Here is a 12,882-nt window from a genome sequence, read left to right as displayed (position 1 = left end):
GGCACACGACTTCCACTCACATCCCAGGGCAAAGTTCACAACAAGGGGCATCTACTCACGGGTTAGCGGTGCTCGTAACCCACAGCGTTTGCAAGGAGGACAGTACGTAACATGAGGTTCCATTGTAAATCAGAAGCAAAGAAAATTGGTAGGTACAGACTTAGTCCCTGGAAGTCCTCCAAGACAAAAAGGAAAAAAAGGGGGGGGGGAGCTGTAGAAAGAATGTGGTTTGTCAAGGGAGCCGTGGGCTCAAAAAGGTTGAAAAGCTCTGCTCTGACTACTCTGTTTGAGATGGGGTCGACACCCACCAAAGAACAGCCAAGGGATGGCAAAGATCATTTTTAAGGATGTTGCTAGTACAGACATTAAATACAAATATGCTGCAACCGAAAGCAGGTGCAGAGAATAGGGTAGTGATAACTATTTGGTGAGAAGGATGCTCAAATCCCCTCACTACTGATTTGAGTTATCAATGTTTTGTGGTATCTGATGGACAGAAGATTTTGCCTCAGCACATAGGTGGCTCTGAAAGAAGATGTTCAAGTCTCTCCAGTCCTCGACAGTCTTATGTTTAGAAAGAAAGCCCCAATTAATTGTATTTAATAATCTCAACTCTCCTGCTGCCACTATAGGACCTAATTGGCTCTTGTGCGTCTCTCTGTGTGTGCTGAGATTACTACAGTAATTCATTTCAAAATGATTCATTAATTCATTATTACAACAGAATTAGTTGACACTCTGAGAATCTAATTAATTTCCAGTTTGAAAGTGCATTAGGTGCTCATCTCTGCCTTATTATCTTCCCTTTCTTTCTTTCCTTCTCTCTCCCCCACTCCCTTTTCTTCCAGAAGTATTTTGTTTTACCTCTTCTGGACAGGATTTGAATGTTGCAAGAGGATGTTGGGGGCCAACATTTCAAAACTAAGGGGCACGGCAGAGACATGGCCTCTTATCTTGTAGCACTCCATGAAGCCGTCATGTTTCCAAGCATTCCACCAGCCTTTGCCAACCTGGTGCCCACCAGATGTTTCGGACTGCAACTCTGGTTAGCTGCAGTCCAGAGCTGATGGAAGTGGTATTGCTAAACTTCTAGAGGGCGCCAGGTTATCTTAGGCTGCATTACGGCTTCATGGTACATTGGAGTAAGAATCGGTGTGATTTATTTGCCCTCCTGGCTGCATAACCTTTCCACTTGCTGGTTTCAACTCCTCAATAACACCTCAAGGAGCATGCCAAAGACAGCCCTTCCCCCCTACTGCACCTTCTTCTCGGGCTGCCTTTGAGAAATGCAGTGGCGGCGGCAGTGGCAGCAGTGGCAGCAAGGATGCTTTCCTCCCTTTCATGCCTTCATCCTCCAGGGATGAATTAGTGATGCTGCTCCTGCCCTAGAAAGGGAGGTAGTTGTGTGATGCTGAAGGAGAAAGGGTCAAATATAATAATAATAATAATAATAATAATAATAATAATAATAATAATAATAATTTATTATTTATACCCCGCCCATCTGGCCGGGTTCCCCCAGCCACTCTGGGCGGCTTCCAACAAAACATTAAAATACAGAAATCAAACATTAAAAGCTTCCCTAAACAGGGCTGCCTTGAGATGCCTTCTAAAGGTCTGGTAATTGTTGTTCTCTTTGACCTCTAGTGGGAGGGCATTCCACAGGGTGGGTGCCACTACCGAGAAGGCCCTCTGCCTGGTTCCCTGTAACTTGGCTTCTCGTAGCGAGGGAACCGCCAGAAGGCCCTCGGAGCTGGACCTCAGTGTCCGGGCAGAACGATGGGGGTGGAGACGCTCCTTCAGGTATACCGGACCTCCCTGTTGAGGGCTGACTGAAGCATAGCTGCCAAGTCTCCCATTTTTCGTGGGAAACCCCCGTATTTTGTTACCGTTTCTTGCTGTTATCCCAAATTGATTATACTGTATCCCGTAAATATCCCGTAAAGTTCCTGCCAACAGCCATGTCCTGGCTCCCAGCTGTCTGCGCATGTCTGGACATGCGCAGAAGCGATTTCTGGTGCCCAGACATGCAGACACGGGCAGCCCGGCACCGGAAGTCGCTTCTACGCATGTCTGGACATGCGTAGAAGCTACTTCCGGTGCTGCTCTGCCCATGTCTGGGCACCAGGAAATGGGGCAGCGCCGGCACTGCAAGTCACTTCTACGCATGTCTAGACACGCGTAGAAGCAACTTCCGGTGCCGCGCCGCCGCTGATCCCGGATTTTTCAATCCGGGAGTTGGAGGCTATTGGCTGAAGAGAAGGACAAAGGAGCAGAAAAATAGGCCCAGCACCAGTCTCCTGCCTAGCCATACAATATACACGCTGATCTAGGGTGCTTTGCAGTGACCTCCAGAAGGTCCAAAATGGTTGCTTAATCCAGTCTAAGGAGAACTTCTCTCCTTCTCCATGAAAAAAAACACCACGTTGTGTTTCTACAAGGTCTCCCATTCTCATTGCCAGTGAAAAGTACCACGAAGAGGCTACCCAGAGGACACATAGCAATAACATTTTATGCAAAACAGTTTGAGAGAAGCAATTAGAAATTGAAAGTCAGAAGGGGTGTAGCCTTGTTCATGAGCTCATTAGAGAGGCCTGAAAGACCACATTCAGGTCCCAGGCCTGAGGTTCCACACCCCTGGCTTTTCTTATCTTCCTATATACATAAAAAGGTAAGGTTGTCATCGCTCAGCCCCCATTGGAGGATTTGTAGTGCCGCATCACTGGATTTGCATGATGTCGGTGGGGGAGGGGAGCGCAAGAGAAGGCAAAGGAGGCTCCACAATAGGAGTGAGAATCAGGCATGGAAATGGAGGGTGATCTGTATGCAAGGGAAATAAAAAAAATTCCTTCAGTAGCACCTTAAAGACCAACTAAGTTTTTATTTTGGTATGAGCTTTCGTGTGCATGCACACTTCTTCAGTGCATGCACACGAAAGCTCATACCAAAATAAAAACTTAGTTGGTCTTTAAGGTGCTACTGAAGGAATTTTTTTTATTTTACTTCGATCCAGACCAACACGGCTACCTACCTGTAACCAGAACTGTATGCAAGGGAGAGATGAGAAAAGGAAAGAGGAGGGTGGAGGGGGAAAGGGAGTAAAGTTGAAAATGGGTAGGAGGCATGGGGTTGAGTTTGAAGGTGAAAGCAGAGGAATGAAAGGGTTTGAAGAACTGGAGGGGATAGTGGCTTTGTTACTGGGCAGAAGATGAAAAGGGTGCTTTGTAGAGCCAACGTTGGGGGAGGGGCAAGATTCAGGAAGTTACCATGGGGTGGTTTGTGTGCAAGGGGGCGTTCCACCGAAAGAGTGAGGGAGGCATGGCCATGGGAGTGAAGGTGAAAACAAGGGTCTAAAGCCTCTAGTACCATAATATTTGCATTAGTCTTTAAGGTGCCAAGGGACGCGGGTGGCGCTGTGGGTTAAACCACAGAGCCTAGGGCTTGCTGATCAGAAGGTCGGCGGTTCAAATCCCCACGACAGGGTGAGCTCCCGTTGCTCGGTCCAGTTCCTGCCAGCCTAGCAGTTTGAAAGCACATCAAAGTGCAAGTAGATAAATAGGTACCACTACAGCGGGAAGGTAAACGACGTTTCCGTGTGTTGCTCTGGTTCGCCAGAAGCGGCTTTGTCATGCTGGCCACATTACCTGGAAGCTGTATGCCGGCTCCCTCGGCCAATAACGTGAGATGAGCGCCGCAACCACAGAGTCGGTCATGACTGGACCTAATGGTCAGGGGTCCCTTTACCTTTACTTTTACCTTTAAGGTGCTACAAGCCTCTTCGTTGCTTCTACAAAGTAACAAGAGTTGGCTGGAAATTATCAAAGATGGTGAGATCCTAAAGCAGGAATACTGGTGTGCTTAAAGCCACCCTGGTATTCAAAAAGTGCAAATAGGTAGTTTGTTCTTCAAACGCAAGCAAAATAAAATTTCTCCTCCATCCCTACCAACAGATTGTGCCTTTTAGCTACTATCTAATGCAGGCCCCACCTGTCTACTGTTTTTCTGTAAAACCAGTGGCCGTTCAGCGAAGGGTTAATTATATGCTCCCACTTTTACTTTCTTCTGCTCCGTTTCTTACAGTGCCTGGCAACAACCTTCTGCAAAGGCGATGGCTGTGAAAGCCCCACCCATCATCTTGGTAATCCTTTCCCTTTTCTCAGAAGCACAGCCGCACCAGAGTGTCTCCAGAGAGACTGCCGTGCATAACATTGTGCCCCAAAGGAGTAATTTATATAAAGATCTTGGATCGTTTAGTCAAGTTCCCACAACGTTTTAAGAGTGATTTGGCCTTCATAGATGGTGGCACAGAAGAGGTTAGACTCCAGTCCGAAACACACCAACCTAACCACTTGGTGAGGCACTCAAAGCAAATGATCATGAGATTAAAATTCTGCTGTGAAATGGTGGGAAGTCACCAGGAGGGTCAAAAGTATAGCGGCAAAAGCTAGAAAATGTGCACTAGGTACGTCTGTGGGATGCTGTCATCCCCCTGGCTTAAATAGCATTCCTGCTATTCCTACAGGCAACCTATTTACTGAGCATTCATTCTGATCTGCTTGCACAATGCTTACGTGGAGATTATATTATGTCCGGTTTTTACTGAACATTTGTTTTAATTTGTTTTCAAGGTGCTTATACAACAACAAGCATTCAACCTACACTCATCCTGATTTGCTTGAAGGGTGTTTATATCTCTTCCCATTAATCATTCATTGATCCCACCTTTTTCAATGCATTTCCCAGTCACTTTCCAAAGGTTTTTGTTTTTAAGGCCACCCCCATTTCTTCTTAGAATGGATTTGTTGTGCTAGGGTAGCAGAGTGGACAGCTTTAATCCACTTTGATTTAAAGTTCTGGTTTGCACTTGAATCCCTCTTGCAAAATAGGCATCCCTAGCCTAACTCCGCCTTGGTGATAATCAAAGGGTAATTTTATGCATGTTTATATGTTGATTGCCCCAGAAATGGGCAAGGGCTCTTTTCTGGGGGGAGAGGGGAGGGGGGGCACAGCCCTCCTCCCATGAATGTAAACATTTATGCTCTGTAAGCCCAATGAGTTCCCATACATGGTTGCTTGTTATATATAGTATGGGGGACGACATTGGGGTGTGTGTGAAATTGCGACTGTAAATAGATGTATGTACTGTATTCACTCCTAAGAAGCTACCTTGTGTCAGGCAATTTAGCCAGCTAACTCACCATTGCATACTCTGGTCACAAGGGACCTGATCAAAAGACTTCTCCATCGCTAACTGCTTGGTCCTTTAAACTGGATCCACCAGGGGTTGGCCCTGGGGCCTTCTGTCTGCAGAGTTCTCCTTCTCTCCTTTACCATCCCTTTGGGAGGAAGGGCAAAATATGCATTAAATTAATAAATAACAGTGAGGATTTTTGTGAGCTGGTGACTTTTTGAGCATTTTTAGAAGGCTGACTTAAACACTTCACCCTTTAATTCCACTGCACCAAATAAAATTTGAGTACTATATATATCTCCAGTCATCGATCTTGGGCAGCAGATGGGCCCTAAGAGATCTGATCGGGACATCCCTTGCTTGAATCTCACTCCCATCATGATGAAATAGTAAATGCAGGAAGCCCTCTCCCACATAACACAGTTGTCGATTGGGTATAAAAAAGGGTGAGATGAACGGTCTTAAAAAAGCCATATACAAGCTAAATGTGCATTACACACTAAGCACTGGGTGGTGTTTGCTTGCTTTTCATGGCAAGTGTCATTGTTTTCAGGATGCCTTATTCCCAGGTAAGTGTTCATAGGGTCTCTGTCATCCTGTTTCAAAAAAAGCCATCATGATTCATCTTAGTTTAGTCCCTGGGTAAAAATCAGATGAGCCTACAATTAAATTTATGTACTGAGTTGTGTTGGATAGTGATTACATTTATTTATATGTGGTATGTATAACAGATAATAGCATGCTATTATGCCTTTGCTGTATGTATGTTGTAGATTATGCACATTTCATCGTGAAGAGAGACTCCAATTTATGTGCAAACAAATGGAGGAACAGTAAAGATTTATAGTTAATATACTTCATCACGCTTTTAACAAGTTACACATTGCTTAGTGCTGCAGCAGATGTGATATTGTGAGGCTTTCCGTCATATGCAGACTGGAGCCATTCGGGGTTATTCGGCTTCAGTCACCAAAGTGTCTTGCCAAATGGTGAGGCAAATGTGACCTCATCCCTGCTCGCCCCACATTTCCGTTTGGTTGCAAAAGCGCGGTATGAATCGCTTTGCTGTATGACTGGATGCTGCAGATTACTAGCTCTTTGAGTCATTACATCTGTCCCACAGTGAGTTTGTAAGCAGCTCCCTTCTGGTAAATTCCCCTTTTATATTTGAGGTCTGGGGCAGCTGCTCCCCTACTTTAAAAGTGCTGAATCTTAGTCCGGATGCCCTTATTTAACTCTCATTCCTTTCAATATGGCTCAGGTACGGTGAGTGCCTGCAAAACTGGGCCCAAAATGTCCACTGGCTTTGCTATCAACATAGACAAGGTTTTCTCCAAAACAAACTAAAGAAAATCCCCACAACATTGACACGTTCACACAGTCCATGCTTAAACCATGGAAGGGGAAAGTAGGCAAACTATCCCCATCTCCACTAATCCCCCAGGCCTATTTCCCACGATTTCAACATGCAGCAAAAACTTCCAGATAAAAATCTGGCAAGTCAAAGGCCTACACTGTCTAAAATATTTCTACAAAAACAACAAACCCATACTAACACAAGAAATGCAAAACAACCAAGGGACACCCAAATACCTTGACTAACACACCATCAACTGCATGCCTTCTTAAACAATCCAGCAGTAAAATCAGCAGCCACTAGGCCCTTGACCACCTTTGAAAATCTTCTCCTGACAGCAGACCGACATGGCAAAGGGATAATATCCACAATATACAAAATACTGCTCCAAAATCCCACAGAGCCCCTTGACGCAATCAAAGAACAATGGGAGCATGACATAGCCTATGAAAGTAGCCCCACCCAATGGACTAGAATGTGGTCTAAACCTCCCTTTAAGTCCACATCTTCCAAAAGAAGGGAACTCACACTGAAACTCACCTACAGGTGGTACTTAACACCACAGAAACTGGCACTGATATGCCCAGGAACCTCACCAAGATGTTGGAGGGGCTGCACCTTCACAGGCACATACCTCCACATGTGGTGGGAATGCCCTAAAATCCTACCCTTCTGGACAGCAGTCCTATAAGAGATAGGCAAAATAACTAAACAAGTATTAGAACTCTCCCCAGAACTGGCCCTACTGAACATCTTCCAAGTTCATAACGACCACTTACATTATACAGAACTTATAACCCACCTACTCTCAGCAGCCAGAAGCCTCATAGCCAGACACTGGAGAGACCTGTCAGGAGTAGACATGGACCAATGGTATCCACTTGTATGGGAAATGGCCTTACTAGAAAAGCTAACCAATAAACTGAAACTGAGACAGGGACAAATAGAAGAGGATGCCTTCACCCCAGTATGGCTCCCCCAGATCACATACACAGCCCAACAGGACAACAACAAGACTCCACCGACAGCATACAAATCAATCTGGTTCACCTCACCCAACAAGCCCTCGCCCCACAACAAATGCAAACAAACCCCACTGCAGCCAACCAACCACACCCTGCCTTCCAATACCTCTCACTACCAAGGCAATGTAATAAACGAATAGAAATGGTTGACCTGCCCAGTCAACGCTGACACAAAACCCCACACATACACTATACAAAAGAATATAAGGCTCACCAGCCCAACCCTTCCTCTCCCTCCCAACCATATTCAGCGGTACCTCGCAAGACGAATGCCCTGCAAGACGAATTTTTCGCAAGACGAATGTGTCTTGCGATCTGATGGTGACTCGCAAGACGAATTCGTTTTGCGAAAAATTCGTCTTGTGAATCGTGGTTTCCCATAGGAATGCATTGAAATTTAATTAATGCGTTCCTATGGGCAAAAAAGAAATTTCAATGCATTCCTATGGGAAACCGCGATTCGCAAGACGAATTTTTCGCAAAACGAATTGACTCGTGGAACAAATTAAATTCGTCTTGCGAGGCACCACTGTACTGTACTCAACACTAATGTCTCACAACAAATGGCAACTGATTTGTAAGGAAGACTGTACAACCTGAAAAAAGAGACAAGGCACGTACTTTTGTAAACCAAGAAAATCCTTATTTTTTATTTTATTTTAAAAAAACCATAGACCCAGTTTTGCTGAGCTCTGCATTCTGGCCGCATTCTACCAAATGAGAATTTCCAGAACAGCTCTACCCATCCTGTTCCAACTCCCTTAGGGAATATTACATGCTTGAAGGATATTCTTAGAGTTAACACCCATCGAGATTTATAATTATAACATACATTAACTCTTTTTACAAGGCAGAAATATGCAGCAAAGCGGGGAGGGGGGAATAGAGGTGGAGGTATAGAAGTAACGCCGCAATCTATCCATGGAGATATTGTTCTGGATGTCATAAAGCTTAGTAGGAGAGAATAAAATTTACAAATGGCCATGGTTGCTGATCCGTGCCTCAGCTGTCCTTGTTAAGGCCGCAAGCAGGTTGCAGCCTGCGAGAACACATGGGTGCGAACTTCCAAAAAGCTTTAAACAAAGGACCTCACCAAAGACTTCCAAGTAAGCTTAGCAACCAAGAAATAGAAGGAGAGGTCTTCTTGGGAGTCAGGAACTAGTTAAGTAACAGGAAGCAGAGAGCTGGAATAAATGGAGCATTTCCCCAGTTGACAGATTCGTCCATCCCGGGTCTTGTCAAGAAGAATTCACAACAGCTTTCCATAGCAAGCATCCACAACATATGTCTGGAAGGTATGGATACCATAGACATAGAAGGTCAAAATATAGTCAAATCTGATCTGTTGAGAACTTAAATGAGCATCAGATAATCTTTCCCCATGTGGTGGATGAAAACAACAGGGTCTTTTATAGGATTTTTTATTTTTTATTTTTTACCAATTATGGGATCTCTAAGATATTAAGATTGGAATACTTCACCCTTGCCTCAGTAACAGGGACATGAAGACACTTTCGTAGAACATTGTATCTTACAAATGCACATTGACAAGTAAGGCTAGACTACCCTTGGCCAGAAACAGCTGTAGCAGGTGACTCATATGCAGTGCAAACAACCAATCTATCATTTATTATATGGACATTGACCTGTTAACGTGATGCAACCCTTTTTCATTCATTCACCTGAGGGATGGTGCCAATAACATAATATACACTATTCACAACACACATGCATGCAGATAAGATCTACTTCTCTATCATCTTGTGAGTTGTTTTAAACAGTTTTCAATATTGTAATATCTATTATTTCAATATTTGATATGTTTTAATATTGGCTTAATGTTTCATCCCACCCTGGGACCTTAGTGTTAAAGGCAAGCTATAACTAAATAAATAATACCCGTCTGTCTATGGGTGCAAGTAGAGCTTCCTTGCCTTTCTGGAGGTTAGTTGGGTGCATTGTCCTTTTGACTCTAGCTAGGGCTGGGAAGAGGGACACTGGTGGCACTGGTCTAAACTACAGAGCCTAGGGCTTGCTGATCAGAAGGTCGGCGGTTCGAATCCCCGCGACAGGGTGAGCTCCCGTTGTTCTGTCCCAGCTCCTGCCCACCTAGCAGTTCGAAAGCACATCAAAGTGCAAGTAGATAAACGGGTACCGCTACAGCGGGGAAGGGAAGGTAAACAGCGTTTCCATGCGCTGCTCCGGGAGGCGGCCCCAGGCAGCAGCGGGCGGCAGGGGGCGAGCTGGCGGGTGGGGGTCGAGCTGTTCAGCTCTAGGCAGTGGCCTAGTTTGCCTTAATGGGTGCACCGGCCCTGCCTGCACCTCCCTTTCTTCGCCACTGCATATGCAGAAGTTCTCCACCATGCTCTTGGACTGGGGGCAGCAACAAACATTTTGCTGAAAGACCACGAACCAGCCCACATTTTGCACCAGTCCCATTCAGCAGACAAAAGGGAGTGAGGCAAGCAAGGAACTGTGATACCAGCCACACACAAAATGTTCTAGACTTTTAACTGTGCAGTTGGTGCACAAAACAGGCTTGCAACAATTTCACTGCCTGAGTGACTAGAATAGGATTGGCTTGGCTGGGTATCTTCCCTTTGAAGTGCAGTGAAATCCTACGGCTTTTATTTTCTTGGCGAACACATGTAAGGACTCTCCTATTTTTGACCCCATATGGAGTCCTATAATCTAGTCTCGCCTGGGGCACCAGAACCGTTTAGGCCATCACTGCTGAAATTGGTACTGGAAGGGAAAATAACATCTCTTGGAAGAGTCAGAAGAGACTACAAGGAAATTCTCTGAGGGGAATGTTATAAAAGAAAAGGGGAGGCTAGTTTCCTCTCTTTTTTATTCCCTTTCTAAGTTTAACTCTTCCCCATTTATAGTAATGTAATCAGTTTAGTTTTGACTACAATTTTGCCTAAATTGAATCGCTGTCGGTGCTGCATACAGCTACGCGTTTACCGGGAAATAAAAGTCACTTTTAGAGTGCCTGAAAGAGAAACGAGCTTTTGTACAAAAGTCTGATAGAACTAGGAGAGGCAGTTGGTTGGTTTGGGGTGACCTGGAAATTGATGTTCTTCTTTTGTGATCGTTTAAGCGATTTAGTTTTAATTCATTTCTGCATTTAGAACCTTTAATGAATTTGGCACTGATGGTGCAAAGAATGGCAAGGAAATAGCACAGCAACTTTTATTTATGTACCTCTACTCAATTATCTCTTTACTCCATTCAGATTCTGCTGATAGGAAGCATTAGGAAAATGGTGGCTTCATCGGGGTTTAGGCAATCTTACCTGAAATGGGGATTAACCTGTGATTTCCAATTTACGGTTTTGTGTTTGCTTTTAGACAAGAGCATTCATGGGCATACTTCCCTAAAATCAGAAAGGCATGCCCTAACTTTATTTCATGTTTAGCATTATACTCTTGCAACATCTGATCTTGCAACGATAATGTGGGAGTTGACCTTTCTGGGGAAGAGTAATATTTCTGCAAATCGGGTCCTCCCTGCAAGAGAGGGCATGCGTTGTGGTGGGCCCGACAAACAGGACTAGGTGTTGGGGCAGGGATAATTGGAGCAGCCACAACACCCTATTGGTGGTCCATCTGCAGGGTGTAATTGGACAAAAGGCATGTCAATCAGAGACAGATGGACCACCTATATACAGTAACCCCTGCACGAGCCGTAGAGAATCTTCTTCTCCGGCTTTGTGCATCAGAACACCCCCACACCACTCCCTAATTTTAGGGCTTGCGCTTGACCTTGCTATGCCGTCTTTGGGACAGGGGCATGGCAGGAATTTTCCCCACTTGGCTGATTGGCTGTTGCCACTTGGGTTTCGCCTGCTGTGTAGCAAATCACCACAACTTGTAAGGTTGGCGGATAGGCTCTGGTTCATGCTGATAGGGGAGGAATGAGCCCTTACCACCCTATACCCGGGTATTTCTCTTAAAGAAATCCATTGGACTATTGGTTGGTATTCCCCCAAGCGGGGTGTGCCCTCGCCATAGTTCTGGGCACATATGGGGGAATCAGGCCTGGCGCTAGTCAGGAACCCGTCCCAGGGGTGAACCTGTATGCTGACTCAAGGTGCGTCCTGAGTCAGCGCTACTCTAGGTAGCTTTGGAACCAGAGCCTATGCAACCACTCACTTGATTTGTAATCAATAAAGTTGTGGCCTAAATTCTGCCAAAAACCAAACCAAAAATTCATGTCTGAATTTATTTCTAGGCCTGGGTTACAGGGACTCCACACACAATGGGAAATCCATGTTTCGGCTTGCATTTTCTTTCTTTCTTTCTTTCTTTCTTTCTTTCTTTCTTTCTTTCTTTCTTTCTTTCTTTTAAATAAAGTCTAGGACATGGTGAGCACTCTTTGTTGATTTTGCAGTTATGGAAGATAAGTTACAAAAATGTAGCATTCTTATAGGGTTTTGTGTACTTATCTCTGAGTTGTTCCCAAACCTGTAAAGTAGAACAGCATTGTTATTATTCCTATATTGCAGATGGGGAAGTTGAGGCTGAAAGAGAGAGTGACTTGCATAAGGATTTCTTGTAAGTTCATCTCTGAGGAGGTGACGTTTGGACCTCTGGGTTCCTAGCTCACATTCTTAGCCATTCACTGGGTTCTGCGTTATGGATAGGAGGCTTTCAGCAATAGAATGGAATACCTCATAAAGTGGTTGACCTTCATTCATAAACCTTCATTGAAGGTTTTTAAACAGACGTTGGATGGCCATCGCCCAGGGATTCTTTAGCTGTGATTCCTACATTGTAGGGGGTTGGATTAGATGAACCTTGGAGTCCCTTACAACTCTGTGATTCTATGACTCAGATGTATAAATTGTCATATCTATATCTGGAGATTTGTTTGTCCTGTGAAAGAGAAAAATAATGATTGCATCTCAGTTTCTCAGTTCTTGTATTTTTAATAATTATGCAAGTCTGCATGCATGCAACACTACCTAAGATACTGTCCCCCGGGAATTTATTCTGCCCAAGAAAAGTGGCACAGTGTTTTTCATGCAAATGTACAGCTACCATTTATTTCAGTAGCTGGTATATTACAATGATTGTTAGGGAAGATTTCAGTTCTAGCCATTGTTGCTCTGATACCCCAAATCCCATGTAAAACTACGCATGAATTTTAGCGAGAAGACAGAGAGGCAGAAAAGTGGCTTCCTTCAGCGTTTTGCTATTTATTCTGGGCCTTTACTGCTTCAAAATAAGGGGTCAGAGTAACCTTTTTCTCATCAAAAAGGCATGTACAGTGCTCTCTGAATTATTTTTTTTCAAAGCCACTGC

The sequence above is a fragment of the Zootoca vivipara genome, chromosome 12 (genome assembly GCF_963506605.1).
Source record: "Zootoca vivipara chromosome 12, rZooViv1.1, whole genome shotgun sequence".
NCBI classification, from domain to species: Eukaryota; Metazoa; Chordata; class Lepidosauria; order Squamata; family Lacertidae; genus Zootoca; species Zootoca vivipara.
Note: the sequence above shows the minus strand (reverse complement) of the source record.